This window comes from Stegodyphus dumicola, chromosome 9 (assembly GCF_044657685.1).
Source record: "Stegodyphus dumicola isolate Sdum_Otavi_A_Nest chromosome 9, ASM4465768v1".
Lineage (NCBI taxonomy): Eukaryota > Metazoa > Arthropoda > Arachnida > Araneae > Eresidae > Stegodyphus > Stegodyphus dumicola.
Genome location: NC_140776.1, coordinates 96,226,391 through 96,242,368, shown reverse-complemented (window position 1 = coordinate 96,242,368; position 15,978 = coordinate 96,226,391). Strand labels below are relative to the sequence as shown.

The 15,978-nt window shown below is 32.0% G+C and overlaps 1 protein-coding gene across 3 annotated transcripts in view; it reads right to left on the bottom strand.

Moving 5' to 3' along the window:
- Positions 1–15,978, bottom strand: part of LOC118181347 (rho GTPase-activating protein 18-like) — a 488,818-nt gene that overhangs the window by 397,779 nt on the left and 75,061 nt on the right. Inside the window, exon 2 of one of the 3 annotated variants that reach the window (XM_035350495.2) lies at positions 2,396–2,500. The exons of 1 other annotated variant lie outside the window; for it this stretch is intronic. The gene's annotated coding sequence lies outside the window, so the exon portion shown is untranslated. The remainder of the gene's footprint in view (positions 1–2,395; positions 2,501–15,978) is intronic. One more of the 3 variants, XM_035350489.2, reaches the window with a different exon arrangement.

Sequence of the window (15,978 nt, the reverse complement as noted above, 5' to 3'; positions counted from 1 at the left end):
GCTACTATTCGCCCTTTCACTTTTTTACAGAATAGACAGTTTCTGCCTAGATTCAGTGTTGCCAGGTAGGATAATTAACCCCTCATCTTAGTTTCCTTTCCAAAGAAACACAATAAGAAAGTTTTAAAAGCTGCAAAAAATTAGAAAGATTCGTCCTAACACTAGAACAAAGAAATGCCGCCCTGCAGAAAGATGGAATATAGCTCGGATTATGTGTGTTCCAGCAAAGCATCTGTCTAAGGAGATGATAATTTTAGGAAGAATTTTTTTAAGAGGAACTGTCTCGCAGTTACGCTACTCCAGGCTATTCGCCAGAATTTGTAGCCAGGGTTGAACTATCAGTTTCAGCGATTTCATCCCTCGGCCGCTGTTGGACAAATATGGTTTGATTTTAGTTGCTTTATTAAATAATGAAAGTGTTATCATGTTGCTCAGAAATTGAATGCGGGATAGAAAGTAACTGGGATGTTAAAACCAAACAGTGAACGATATTTCCGTTTTTTTGTAAAGAGAAAAACTTTCTTCTGCTTCTTTCGTAATCTTGCTCTCGTAAAGTCTATCATTGCTTTACTGAGTGATGTAAAGCAAACTTACGTCAAACGGAGGATACCTGTTCTCCTTTCCCTTATAACCGTTGCAAATGATTTCTTTACTACTATAGGATTTTTATATTCAATAAAATAACTAATAAATATATAGGTATAAAAGAGCTAAAATTATGCACTGCTTTTACTTAATTATGTTAATTATTTCTGAATTATTTTCTCTTACTTTATTACTTATTCTTTTCTGATATTAAGAATTTATATAATTATAAATAGATGACGAAAATAAAGTTTAGAAAAAAATCATTATTAGATTTTGAAAAACACCCACGTTTCCCTTCTTATTAGGAGAACTACTTTGCTTTAAATCATCTAAAAGGTTAATATAAACTTTAATAATAATAAAAAATAATTTTAAATCATAAATTAGTTATAACAGGTATTTAAATCATCCACATAGTCTTTATTTAAATTGTTTTCAAGAAAATGTTTGCTCTGTCTGAGTTATTTATTCAAAATACTGGCTTAACATTTGGACATGACTTCATCTTTCCAAATCATAAACACTCTAAAATCAGAAAAGAAAACTACGGTTGCACTGAAAGCAGACTGCAGCTGTCATGAGACTTAGAACAGATGCAAGTAAAAATATTCTGACCACAGGCAAATTGTCTAGCGACTGTCTAGAATACCTGATACACCATAACAAAGGATATAAATTTAGAAATTTGTCCGCAGGTGTGGAATTTACAGGCATCTGGTAGACTTTCCTGTTGAAAGTGAGAAGGTATTACAATAAATCAATTATTCATAATCAAAATTTCGACGGGTTTATATATATCCAATTTTACCATTTCTATAATTACACTATACTTTTTTAAGTGTGTAACATTTCTAATTTCGCAGTCATACAACGTATATCAATAATTCAATTAAATAACTCATTTCTAACTTGGCAATATAGAATTTGATATTCCAATATTAAATATCATCTTTGTGAAAAAAAGAATGTTTTTAACACCAGCTGTCTAAAAACAGTTATAATAAAAAAAGAAAAAGATCTACATAAAAAGAAAAAAAAAAAAGATCTACATAAAAAGAAGAAAAAGATCTACGTTTACGACTTTTAAATCAGTTTGTTATTCAGTAACAAAAGATTAAATTTGGAAGTTAAGTACCTTATGCTTTAGTGAATTGCAACATGCTGGCACATAACGAAGTTGCAATACATTGCTTTTAAATAGCAGAATTTGTTGATTAAAATTAAATGATAACTATTTATTTCGCCGAATAGTAAGTCTGGCGTGCAGGTGATGTTTTATTTCGAACAATATTGCCACTGGTCACTTTTAAGTCGCCGAATCTGTTAATCAAAAATTTATCAAATGCTTACAAAATATGAAATAAATATAAAAATTCAAAATTCCAGCTACGAAGTTCACATGTAACAATGGAAGACACCGAGTGTTCAAAATTTGGTGGCTGTAGGTGCCGTCGTTCTTCCTTTGCGAGAAACACACATAGTACTTACACTCAGATTCATCATTATTTTATAGCAGAGATTGAAACGAAATTAAAAAAATAGCACTTTTAAGCAAAGTCTTATTAAAAAAATGTTTTACATTTAGGCTAGTTATAATGTAATTGCTAATATACGGTGTCTCAAAATAGATTATATGAACTTTAATAGCTGATAATATTCTTTTCTTTCAAGCAGATTTCAAAAATTTTAAATAATGGCGTTATAATTAAGTTTTTATAAAGAATATTTCTCCTAAAGAACTACTGGAAAATTGAAAGCATCTTTAAAGATCAAAGACAGTTCAGGAGAGAGTTTCAAATAGACTCACTTACTCGACCTTTAATCACTTGATTTGAGACAAGTCTGAAGCAGATGGAATAGTTTTCGAAAGAACAGATCATACTTCAAATGGAAGTATAAAGCATATAGAACTCTAAAAAAAAAGAGGGCTTTTTTAATACCAACTGGCTAAAATAGTTAGTTATCATAAGAAATTACTGATTTTTTTTACACACATACATTTTACGAAGTCCACAGAAATATTCTAAAAGGCCACGAATATCAATAAACCCATCAACGCGAGAAAAGCTTATGGAAACATATCTTCCGAAATGAAGAAAATCAGCGAAGCAAACAGGTTATGATTTAAGAATTTCAAAAACTCGTGACTGTTGCATTTTAATGTGCTACCATTGGAAAAATTAAATACTAAGAATAATCCATGCTGTTAGTGAAGATAATCTTTAACGAAAAGCACAGTTTTACAAATGGTACTTGGCAAGATCGATTACCATTTATAAGACCGATTACCATTATACACTCCTATTTTTTAACACTACTTGATAAAGAGAAAAGGTTTCTTCTCGGAGTTCCGCTAACGACAAATTCAATTGTGTATATCAAACATATGACAAACTTTCTTCTCCTGGAACACTTTTTAAGCTCTAAACTTTTTAAAGAACAGTACAGTAAATCTTAGATTTTAGTAGTAATAAACTATAACATAAATATATTAAATAAACAAAAAAGATTTATTTCAGTTATCATACCTATAACAGAGACGTTTTCCAATTTTTAATATTACAAAAAATGGCACATAAAACTAATTAAATGAAACAAACAATATTTAAAACAATTATGCATTTTAAGCTTTCAAAAACTGATGTGCTTAAGACCTCTAATTACAAAATCTTTTAATGTTAGACATCATGTTAGAATTCTGCAGCTAAATTCTGCATGTATTTCGTTGGCAAAGTAAGCCAATCAGTGTCATCCTGCATTACTAAGTTTATAACGTGTGCGATTTAAACCACTTTTATTTGGTTTTCTTTTTAACTTTCTTTTAAGAGTTGCTTTAAATTTCGTTAAATTCATAAAAGCAGATAATTTTTCATTCTTCTCTAAACCCAGTTTTATAACTTTTTTCGAAACACTCAGTGACAGTTTGCAGAACAACAGTGTTCCGAGGAATGCTATTTGGGAAACTCTGGTGTAAAGGATGAAACAGTTTCCAAAAAATAATACTTGACGCTGCATTAAAAAAGACGCATCGATATTTTCCGGAGATTAGAAATCTTGAAAAATAAACCATGTGTTAATAAACACTGATGTTATGATCATTTAAAGAACGTATATATTTTGAGAACACTTTGCACAGTTACTAAATACTAAAAAATACAGCATCTATGTCAACCAAATAAAGTGTAGCGTAGCAACTGTGATAAAAAATGTTCGCATGATACTCAAGGACCTACAACTGAATTTAATTTGTGAAATAATGCGGAAAATTTTTAGTGATTCTTCCGCAAAAATGTTTAAATATAGTTCTTTTTCTAGTTTTATTGGATTTTCTTCTCTTCCTGTAACCAGTGAAACAAGCATAAAAGAAAACAATGACAAATTCGAATACTTCGAATATAAAGTGCACAGTGAAATTCCTGCACTGATTTCAAGACGCGCGTTGCTGACCAAACTTCAGGAGGGAAAAATAATCTTTACCAAATACTATTTTTTAATGCACAATAGTTTAATTGAATAATGACAGACACAAGAGAAAATTGCTTTGACTGAAAATACTGTGGTTAATGAAAAATATAAAAATGTGAAGCCTTAATCAAGAAAAAAATAATTTCTTAATTTCAATGAAGACTTCATAGTATATACATTCAAAAATTCGTTATAATGTGAAACTTGCTAATTCCAACCTGCCGCAGAGATAGAAATATATTACTGGTCAGGAAGATATCATACATTTGATATAGTACAGGTTTCTTGTAAATGCCCCTTTTTAGTTGCGTTAAAAGTCAACTTTAAAAATAGAGATGTGTCCAAAAGGATTTCTAGTTTCAGGCTTGTGAAATGTTTTAATTTATGAATTTAAATTATAATACGATACACCTCAGAGTCAAAGGTTGACTTTATATATAATTTAAGTATATATAAATTAGTTTAATATTTCTAGATATTAAAAAATATCTAGAAATATTAAACACAGCAGGGAAGTTAACAGAAATAATTTTGCATGTGTATTAGAAATCAGCTTTGAAATATTTAAAAGCTGTAAATGAGGTCCCAAACAGTAAATATTCATTTTTTTCTAATAAATTTAGCTTCTTGAAATTTTTATTAAACCTATGAATCTAAAATGTTTGGAATCTAAGGGAAACTTTCTGGCATAAGCGGATTTAATTTCTTGTGGGTATGAGTGAATTTAATTTCAGCTAAAAAGAGCAAATGACACTGAAAAATAAATTACTTGTTTAAATTTAGCAATATGAAATTTTCGAAAGATATCAGAAATGATATCGTTAGAAAATGTTTTTCTTTCTGCAACAATGATGAACAGTGAAGCTGGAGCTTTATATGAAAATAAGCCAAACTGAATTCTTTCAGGCTCTTCTTCCTGATATTAAGCTTACAGAAACGCTGAAAAGAATAAAGACTGTTTATCACCTAAACATTTTCTATAAAGGATAATCAGTGGCAACTCGCTTCAGCGGCAATTTAAGCTGTTGTGTAAAGCTAATTTTGGAATGCTGCCTACGTCTTCCACACGCATCAGTCAATGATACGAGCCACCACCCACGTTAGTGGAACAAGAGGAAAATGTAAGATATAGTTGATGAAACGTTTTCCTCTCGCTGAAACGTACTGGGAATGTGCGTAATTGCTCACTCATCCAAGTAAAACTCGAAGTTCCAAGTAGGAGCGGCACACTGTGCATTTAAACGTTCGATGTTCTTTTGCAGGTACCAATTAAGGGAATAAGGGAGAAAATGTTTAATTCACAAACAATCACCTAAACTCTATTTGAAAAATTAAGAGATATTTTTAACAATACTTCATGAAAGAATAAGGGATTAATTAATTTTAGTATTAGCTGCTGCTTCAAGTAATCTTCAAAGACCTGTTATTAAAGAGCTTAGCAAAGACAAAGACTGCGAATACAAATTGAAATCTATCTTGAGTCTTCAACAAATAATAATATAACAACTCCGCTGTCGAAAAGATTTCTAAGACAAGGAAAACAATCTGTTGTTTAGAAAAGATTTGCCAAGAAACCAAAAAATCCCGCGTTAGGTACTTAATAAATGTGGTAGAAACATCTTTTACTATTTAAAAAAATCTGAATTGAACACAACATAACTTCCTTGTAGGGTCCATTAATTTATAAACATTTTCTGCTGAACTTCATTTAAACTTATTTCCTCGAATTATTCTAACTTAATGATCCCTCAAGGCAAGATGAAAACAATTTTAAAAATTGCAAATTTTGAAATATCCCAACCAATTTTTGTCTCACGGGAGTCAAAATTCTTATAATTTTATTTTTTCATTGCGAGTTTAAAACTTTCAAAAAATAAGTATAGGAATGATAGAAAGCATTAAAAAATAGACTTCGTGATTTGTCTAAATTATTTTTTTTTTTAGTTTGACATTGCCAAAAGGTGAATATTTTCGTCTTAAAACGCTTCTGTAATTGTAAGTATATGACTACAATCACCGATTGCGAAAATAAAGGCAGGCCGTATAAGTACTTTAACCCGGGTAAGTGGGATGGTTTATATATATGCATGAGTATGTGTGTGTGTAATAAAAACCGAAAAAAGAAGTAGCAGTGTTGATGGCGTAGCACTAGATAGCTTAGAATGTAGATTCATATTGAAGAAGAATTCTGATTGCGCAGTGCACTAAAATATTGAAAAGGTAAATGACCAGGAAACTTGGGAGCAAAGTAATATTAAATATTATTGATATTAAAAAATATATAGAAATATTAAGCACAGCAGGCAAGTTAACAGAAATAATTTTGCATGTGTATTAGAAATCAGCTTTGAAATATTTAAAAGCTGTAAATGAGGTCCCAAACAGTAAATATTATTTTTTTTCTAATAAATTTAGCTTCTTAAAATTTTTATTAAACCTATGAATCTAAAATGTCATTATATCCATTTTTATTTCAATTTAAATTTGTGGCCACAGTTTACTTGGCACTCTAGTCGAACCTATTCAAGAACATTTACAATTTTGATACTGTTGCTGTACGTATACAGCAAAGCGAAATAGCGTCATTACAGCTATATATATAATGTACCCACTTTTGGTACTGCCGCTCACAGTAAAAAGAGAGGTACACAACCTATATGTTATAATAGTCCCATGTACAATTCAACTTTCTACAGTTGATCGTCTTTGAGGTTATGGGAGATGTATTCATACGTACATATATACAGACGTCAGGGAAAAAATTCATTTTGAGCCCCTTTTACAATCCGTTTTGGAATAAGGAGTCCTTTATTTTGGCGGTGTTACCAATTGTACATACAATATTCAAAATCATATCAGTTAGGTTAATAAAATGAACATATATATTTAATCTTAAATACAATAGCGCCAAGACTTTCACTTTAAAGGTCCATTTAAGTCTTTAATTTTCGCGTCTTTACTCTTTGAGTTGATTTTAATAGTAGCCATATGCGCTATTTACTTTCTTATAAAAGGGAATTAAGCATTTTGATTATATAAATAATCTGTAATGGTTCTGATTTTAATAATCGCCCAAAAGGGCTATTTTAATTTAACATTGTTTAAGTAGAGATTGTCAATAGAGATGGCCCGGCTGGAATAGCAAAACATTTTATAGGATACTAGATGAATATACATTAAAACTAACATGGGAACGTTACATGTCTTCTATAAATTTCAAAAGTGAAAAAATACATAAAGTAATATTTTTATGTCTAGCGTTCATGTCTAACGCAACAGAATCATCTCCACTTTCTTTACTTAAGATAACTGGAAAAATCTTAAAATCTGAAATGTTGCGTAGTTAGTTTTATCAAAATTATGCTAAGAAAATGAGTCTCAAAATTCAATGATTTGTATCGCGTATGTTAGTAAATAAAAGCATTTTTAAAAATTATATTAAAATTTTTTTCATAAAGCGCAGATTTCAAAGTTTTATTTAATTGAAAACGTAATATTATGTAAGTTTCTTTTCTTTTTCTTTCTTTAACACTTACTTTCAGCTTGTATGTAAATAGATGGAACATTTCATCTTTTATTAATCAAAGCATGATTTTTCCTATTAAAATTTGTATTCTACAGGAAAAATATAAAACGTTCTTTTTACAGAACGTTCCCACTCATAAAGAAGAAATGTTTTCCGTAAAATATTCTCGACCTTATTTTGAGAAAATTTTTAATCTGAAGTACACATATAAGATCGATATTTAAAGAAATAAAGCTTTTAACTACCTGTTTCAAATACTTTACAAGAAAACTTTTATCAGCCGAGGTGCTGTTAATCTCCCGCCTCATTTTCCTCATTCTTTTGCCCGAATCACCTTCATGTCAGTATCACTTTACAGATAAAAGGATATTGCCATTTTTTATTTTTAAAGAAATGATACAGCGAATATAAAAAGAAGTATGGCAACACATATAAAAGGATATTGCCACCAAATGGTGACTATTCAAAAGTGTAAGGCAACACTTAACACACTATCGAAAATTCTAAAGATGAGCTGTTCCTAAAACTTTTGTCATTTTGCTGCTGAATTTTATATGGCTTTACGTGCGAAGAAAGTGATGTTTAGTAAATAAAGTTAAAAAAACAAGAAGTTAATAACAGAGGGAGGAAAAAAGTTGTCTTAAGTTATCTTACTAAGAAAACTGAACATCAATATGAAAAATTGAGAAAAGACTAAAAATATAAAAACTTATTGCAAAACTTAGCCCACTATGAGGAATTATAAAAATATGCTGCTTTTAAAACTTTTGTGATTTTACTATTTATTTGTATGAGATGTAAGTACGAAGAAAAAATTGTTTAATAATAAAGAGACAAAAAATGCTGCTTTACCTGGATTGAGTCGAAAAGCAAATTAGTAAACTCCGAGCTCAGCAAAAGCATAAAACTCTTCACAAACCTTCTGGTTCGACGTTAAAATCAGAATCATTTGAGATTTCCCACTCCAGCCGAATTAAACTGTGCTTGAAACATATACACGAAAAGGGAAACAAGAATTTCTGCTTGATTCTTTAGGAAAGTCTACGCATAATCTATTTAAAAAAAACACACCACAGTTCCATTTTTGCTGCATTGTACTCAACATAATCAGGAACGAAATTTTACCAAAAATATTTCTTCGTGGAATATAATAGGAATTATTTTATTTCTGTAATTCCTTTGCATTTCTGATGTAAATTATGCATATATTACTATTTGGAAGTCTGGAATGCTAATGCGGAAAGTAGCCGATTTAAAATCCGCTAGTTGTATATATATATTTTTTTATTAAAATTCGTGAAAAGTACACATCTTATCGACACATCAGGCTGCCTTATTTCTTATCTACATATTAACTGATTATTTCCGGCAGCACCTAATTAGAACAATCTGACAACAGACGACGTCACGGCAGTTTCCGGTTTCGATTTTCATATGTGATATAATTTTACTTATTATCCGGTTCATCGCTCTGTATGAACGCAAACCATCGAAAGTAAATTAGAGATTGTGCATTTATCGTAAACAAATAGCTTTAGTTCCATGCTACAAGATGACGTCGACAATAAAACTGCCTTAACGACACTGATGCCAACACTTTGCTCTTAAACTATTAAATATCAATGCAATAAATTACAGTTCTTGTGTTGTGAAAAAGTCAGTTACTTTTTCTCCTTAGGTTTTTTTTTTTTTTTTTTTTTTAATAAATCACTGACTTTTCAAACCTATAGTGCAAATGCGGTAAAAAAACGCTTTACCAAAATAAAGTCCGCTTTATAAATTAGCCACATAGATGGCCAGCCGCCTAAAATATTTACAATAAAAAGTGTATAATGATTTAATGAATCCAACTTAAGTAACTTAACAGTTCCATATAGTAGTTAATAATTATTTGAAATGAATCTGCATTTAGTGCTTTTAAAATGCTTTGTTTGTTAATTAATAAAAAAAAAATAAATTTCAAAGAAAAATTAAATATCTTACACTGTGCTGAATAACAACACAGTGTCACTTAGAAGATAAAAATATTTGCATTCGAGAAGTGGATAACGCACTTTTTTATAATCACTGAGTTCGTTGATTAAATTCGAAAGACTACATTGCATTTTTTTCGGTTTGCAACACACCTCTTTTATTTTGCTTAGTTTTCTAATTATATTTGAAACATAATTATCTTACCTTTTCCCCAATGGCAACACTGAGCTTTTATACTGCTGGCTTTTTAATCAAAAGTTCCTTCAATCCGCTTAAAATATGAAATAAATAAAAAAATCTAAATTCAAAATTTGGCCTTCGAGGTGCACAAGTTCGGATGGGAGATTATGCGTGTTCAAAATTGGATGGCTCTAGATGCCGTTTCTTTACAACGCAATTAAATTCGCAAGCCAAATATATTAAGAAATGAAGAGTGGCAACGCACTTATCGTTGAGTTTCCTGATTAAATTTAGAATATAAACGCATTTCAGAATAGCAACACATATATTTTGAATCCCCGAGTTTTGAATCAAAAGTGCATTTCATTCGCAGAAAACACGAATTTTTTTTTTTAAATTTGAAATTCAGAATTCAAATCTCGAAGCACACATGCTTATGTGAAGCGACTATGTGTGTTCAAAATTTGGTGGTTTTCTTTCCGCAATGCAGCTAACATACATATATACATATATATTCTTCATTATTTAATAAGAGATAGATTATATTGAAATAGAGGGAAAACATTGAAATAGGAGTTTGAAATCCGATCGTTTACCGCTTCATTTTTAATCAGCATTTCTTAATTATCTCACTCATTATTGGTTATGGAGTCTATTAAGTCTTTCGGGTGAGGAGATATGAAAAATCAATAATATTCTAGTCGGGATTCGAATCACTGATGTTACAGTTGCTAAAATTTATAAGCTAACACTTGCTTAACGAAAATACGCATTGAATATTCCATAACTCCTTATTTTATCTCCTATTTATTGAGATAAAATATTGGGGGATTGGGGAGAGGTACCAGGTCTAATAAAAAAATCCAAGTTATTACGAATTATCCTCTGTCACATTTTTAATTAAGACGACACAGTGGGATCTCTAAGGTCTCTCCAGAAGGAAACGTGACTTATGAACTATCCCCAGACGGGACTGGAATGATTGGCTTTCCAACTGGAGTGCAAACCCTTCATGAGAATACCCATAAGGAAATGCATTAATTCTTTACATATACATATACATGTATTTTATTGACCAAATAAAGTAAAAAATAGGTACTTTGTAGCCTAAACAAGCGATTTCAGTTCCTTAAATGCCATAATAAACGGTGAAATTTTAAACAAGTTATCCAAAAATTTGGTGGTGTGGTGTATTTAATTATGGCAAAGCACACGAGGGCTATCTACCTAAAGGGAGGGATGCCTTTCGTGGAGGACTTTCTAGGGAAAACTGGCTCGTATACACGTTACACATGGGGAAAACCACGAAAACACCCATGCAGCCAGCCCGTTCGCGGGATTCGAACCTCAGACCGAAATACCAGTGTTCAGCGTCTTTACCGCTCGGCCGCTGGTGGGCCCCAAAAATTTGGATAAATTTTAGGAAATAGTAAAAAATTTTTAAAAAATCAGGGGATACCTGATGTTTAATAGTTAAGTAGGTATTTACCATGTCTTTCACTATCCAGAGATACTAGCAACTCCTGTTATGTCCTCTAGTATAAGGACACTCTATAGGGAATATATCAACAACAGATTCATACAAAAGTATGAAGGTCGCAAAGATTCTTGCTCGTACACAATAGTCTTTTGCGTTTACAGTGGTTGCTTGGAGACATAGCCTTTACGACGTTGTCGAAAACTTTTTACATACTGAACGATTTCGTATGTGGACATATAATAGGAATGCGTGAAGCATGCTAGTCATACTGAGCAATACGGCGCCAGCTATACACAGGCAGGGCTGTGCAAAAGTGCTAGCAATAATAGTTGCTGCAAGATAGTAATCGGCTGAATTATGGTTCTGGAAAAGAAGGTGCACGACTTCGAGGCAAGATCGGATGATACAGCGACAGCCCCAACGGCATCATTGTTCGCTACTCAACGTACTACAGCCTTTTCCGTACTCCCCCCCACCGTGGTACTTTCTACCATATCACGGCGCTTGGCTTGAGGCGGGGCTGAGCTCACAGCGGCTTTTAAGACATCGGCCTTTAAAACCCACATCGACAGAGCTGTTTATGTGGTGTCATAGCCAATGATCATGGCTGCCAGCTGATTGTTATTGCACAATATTCAGCGATGAATCTCGCTGCAGTCTTGGAGCAGATGGCGTCGGGTTCATGTGGATTGAGACCAAGGCCAATCCTTTGCCAATCCCAGTCAGCCTTTGTTTCACATGGGCATACAGCCGTTACCGTTGATGTGGGGTGCTAGCTCTTACGACAGCAGGTCGATAATACTTATCCTGCATACACCCTTAGCAGCTCAATGATATGTAGATAATATATTGCGGCCGTTTGCGATACCCTTCATGGCTCGCCATCCTGGAGCTATTTTCCAAATGGTTAATGCTAGACCCCATAAAGCTCGCATAGCTCCGGTCTGTTTCCGAGCTGTTGATACCCTTCCTTCGCCAAGCAAGATCGCTAAACCTTTCGGCAATAGAACATGTATGGGATATAGTTGGCTGCCAAATTCGGGCACCCTAAAATATCTCAGATCTGGAGCAATAATTGAGAAATGTCTGGCATAATGAGATTAGGAATCTATGTCACGCCTTACCAATTTACAAGCATGCCTCACCACCAGGTTTTCACTAGTTACTGATTTCAACACTAAATGTGCAAATTACTAGCCACTGATACGCCACATGACCTTCAATTTTTAATCATTTCATTACTTGAATATAAGGCTTTACGTATATTTAAATTTCACAAAAAGTCACTTTCTTCATGGTGGTCTTCCCCCCCCCCATTTCCATAAGAGTATATGAAAAATCATGATATCATGACAATTTGTTTTATCTTAAAGTCCATTTTAAAATAAAAGTGCTTGTGAGATTTACCTGCAGTGCAAGGAAAATAAATCATATATAAAAATATATGATTTATATAAAAATCCTCTAAATATCGTATATAGAAATCCTCTGTAAAATTTTCAAGTAGAAAATAAAGCACAACGAAAGATTGTTTATAAGAGAAACCTGTTAACTTGTTAATCTTTCCCATGTTAGTTTAAACTACACATTTAATTTTTTGAAATGCGTTTAATTTCTCGAAATAAACTCCCAAATAAATACATACAGAGTTGTGATTCTGAATTACAAACATGCGATAGAAAGGAAATTTAACCAGTAAAAGCTGTCTTGCATTCTCAAAAAGAATCATTCGGAACGATAAGTTTCATTGCTTTGATGATTTCGGCAAAATAGCAATTCGGATGCAATGTAGTTCGCGCTTCAGCAGTTATGCTTAGAATTACCGATAACATAATAAACAATTTTAATCACGTAGAAGCATAGTAAAAACTAGAATGTTCCAGTATTTCAATCAAATTTTAAGCACTGGAACAAATATTTTAAAAAAAATTAAAGCCATTTAAAGCCCTTTTTATCTATGGGAAAACTTTTCTATTTCGTTAACTGAATCATTTTAACTTAAGTAACTTTAGCGAATTGAAGTTTTATAGATTATAAAGAAACCTGGAAGAAGAAGAATAAGACATTGGAGGGAAATTGTGTTAAATGAAAATAAAAATTTCAAGAAAATGCTCCTTTTCTTAGCAATTGAAATTACGATTAAATGAAAAATTACAGTATATACATAAACACAAGGAGTTCGAGTTTTATGAAACGAATTTTTTTTTTTTTTTTTGCTATTAAAGACAGAGTGTATCTAGGCATTATGAAGTATTTTCGTTTCATATACCAAAATCACAATAAACTTCAATAGCTTTCTTTCAATTAAGATTACCCTAACTAATGATTAAATATAATTTGCATTGACTTGGTAAAAGGACCTTTGCCGTGACTCTTAATCAGACTCTTCAATGACTAAGCAAAATGCAATAAACATCCATTTTCCAGAAAGATGGTGGACCCACCGACAAAGCCCGAAATTTGTATTTCACTGAATTCCTCTGTTTCAATCCAATATGAAACCACAGATTTACAATAAAAAGACTCACAACCACTCCATCTGAAAGAAGGAACCAATCACTGAAAATTTTGGAAAATTAACTCCGAACTTCCTCGCTCAGAAATATGGATAAATCCTTTCAGTGTCAGTCTTATTATTGTTTGCCGGCCCACAGGAAATTTATATAACATTTACAGATTTAGAGCTCTTTATCCATAACTTATTTTTTACACATTTAGAAGTTTTTATCCATAATTTCTTGCAATCTACAAGAAAGAAGCATACTTCTATCCTGAAACATCGGGCCGAGGATTCAAGATGAGTTCCGTGAGAAAGATTCTAATCGAGAAGCTATGCAACCTTTCTTTCGGGTATAATAAGAAAGACCGTTTTCTCATTCTTCGATTCATATAAATTTTCCCAAACTAGTTTCATTGAGTTCCCAAACTTGAATTCATGAAATACAAATAGCACCACAAGTTCATGCATGGAATTTATTTCAGAAACTCTTACCATTTCACAAAAACATTTATTTCAGAAATTAGTCTTTTATTGACAGATCACTGGAGGTACTTGGAGAAATATCACTTTTTAGTTAATAACAGCAAAGAATACAAAATCTCTCTGCCTAGGAGAAGGAATGCTTTAGTGGAGGATTTCATATGGGGAACAGGCTCATATTCCCGTTGCTCATGAAAAGACCCGAAACGCCCATGCAGCCAGCCCATTCGCCGGAATTCAATGCAGGGTCGGATTACTGGTGCTTAGTTGTTTTATCTATACGACCGCTAATATGCTATAAAATATATTGATAAGTGTGCAGTTACATACTTTGAGGTATTTATAGTAATAAGTAAAAATGCCCTTTAGAGCTCTCAAGAGTTACGAAAAAACAAAACTCATTATTTTTCTTTAGATCCTATACGCAGTACCTTTCAATGGTTCGCGTGATAAATATTTCTTCAATGGTTGGTCGATAATTCATTGTTCGATTTCAAGAAATTATAATGTAAACTTCAACGTACAAGAACTTTAGTCCAGCATATAACAGTTATAAAAAAAGTATGATTTAAATGGGTCAGCTAGTAATAAATATTTATAGAGATAATGAGCTGCGTTTATTGTTTCTAAATCGTTTAATTTCTTAATCAGTGACAGACAAATTAAAGTGAGCAATTAAAGGACTATAGCAAAATCTTTCATGAAATGTTCAGTCATATGAACCCTTCTGAAGCATCCTTCATTTGTCTATGAGCAATAACTGAAAACCAATATTAAAAACTTGTCCCGAATTTTCCTACTTTTTTATAGATGTGGTACAGCTTTTTCCCTGTTTAAACCAGTTTTGTAAAGCCAGTTACTTTTTGTTTTAGTTTGTTTGATTATGAGAAAGCACACTAGCACTAAAATCTTGAAAGTACTCGTGGAGACACCCCGTTTGCCTCGAATCGACCCAGGTCGGAACTACCAATGTGCAGTAATTTTACCCGCTCGGCCGCTTGTGCTTTCTGAACTACGTTCAAGTGTTCAAAGTTTTATTACATTTCTGTTTCACAAACTTTATTTTAATTATTCTGCTTATACAATAAAGCAAACAAAATAAAATTTATATTTGAAGTCACAAACATTATCACCTAAAAAAAATCGATTTTCAATTCATTTTATTTTGAATCTTAAACCAGTGTGCAACTGTATAATTACGTTAACGGCAAAACAGAAGTCTAAATTTAAATTAAATAAAGATATTAAGTTAGTGTGATCGTACCACAGCTCCATTAGTTCCCATATGGTTAAGACTTTTGAATACTGATGGTTCGACCTGGATTCGATCCCATGTGAACCTTTTATGTGGCTGTTTCCTCAAATATAATGTGAATACCAGCTAGTTTTTCATTAGAAAGTCCTTCAGGAAGGCTTCCCTCTCCTTAGGTAGAGGCCTTTATGTGCTTTATCATATTCAAATAGCCTAACCTAACCTAACCATACCAGGTAAGCATCGATGTTAATCAAGCAGTCGCAGACAGCCGAAACGATTTTACAAAAATCGCTTGGATTCTCAACATTTAGCATATTTTTCGATAAAATAAGAGTTTATTTGTATTAAAGAATCAAATTTGATATTCACAACTATTTATGAACGTATATTTGCATAATCTTCCCATCTTTGAAATTTAAATAGATAAATCTATCTTTGAAATTTAAAAGAATTTCCATCTTTCAAATTTAAGTAGATATACCTTAGGAATTTGACAATGTATTCTTACTGCTATACTACGTAATACAAGA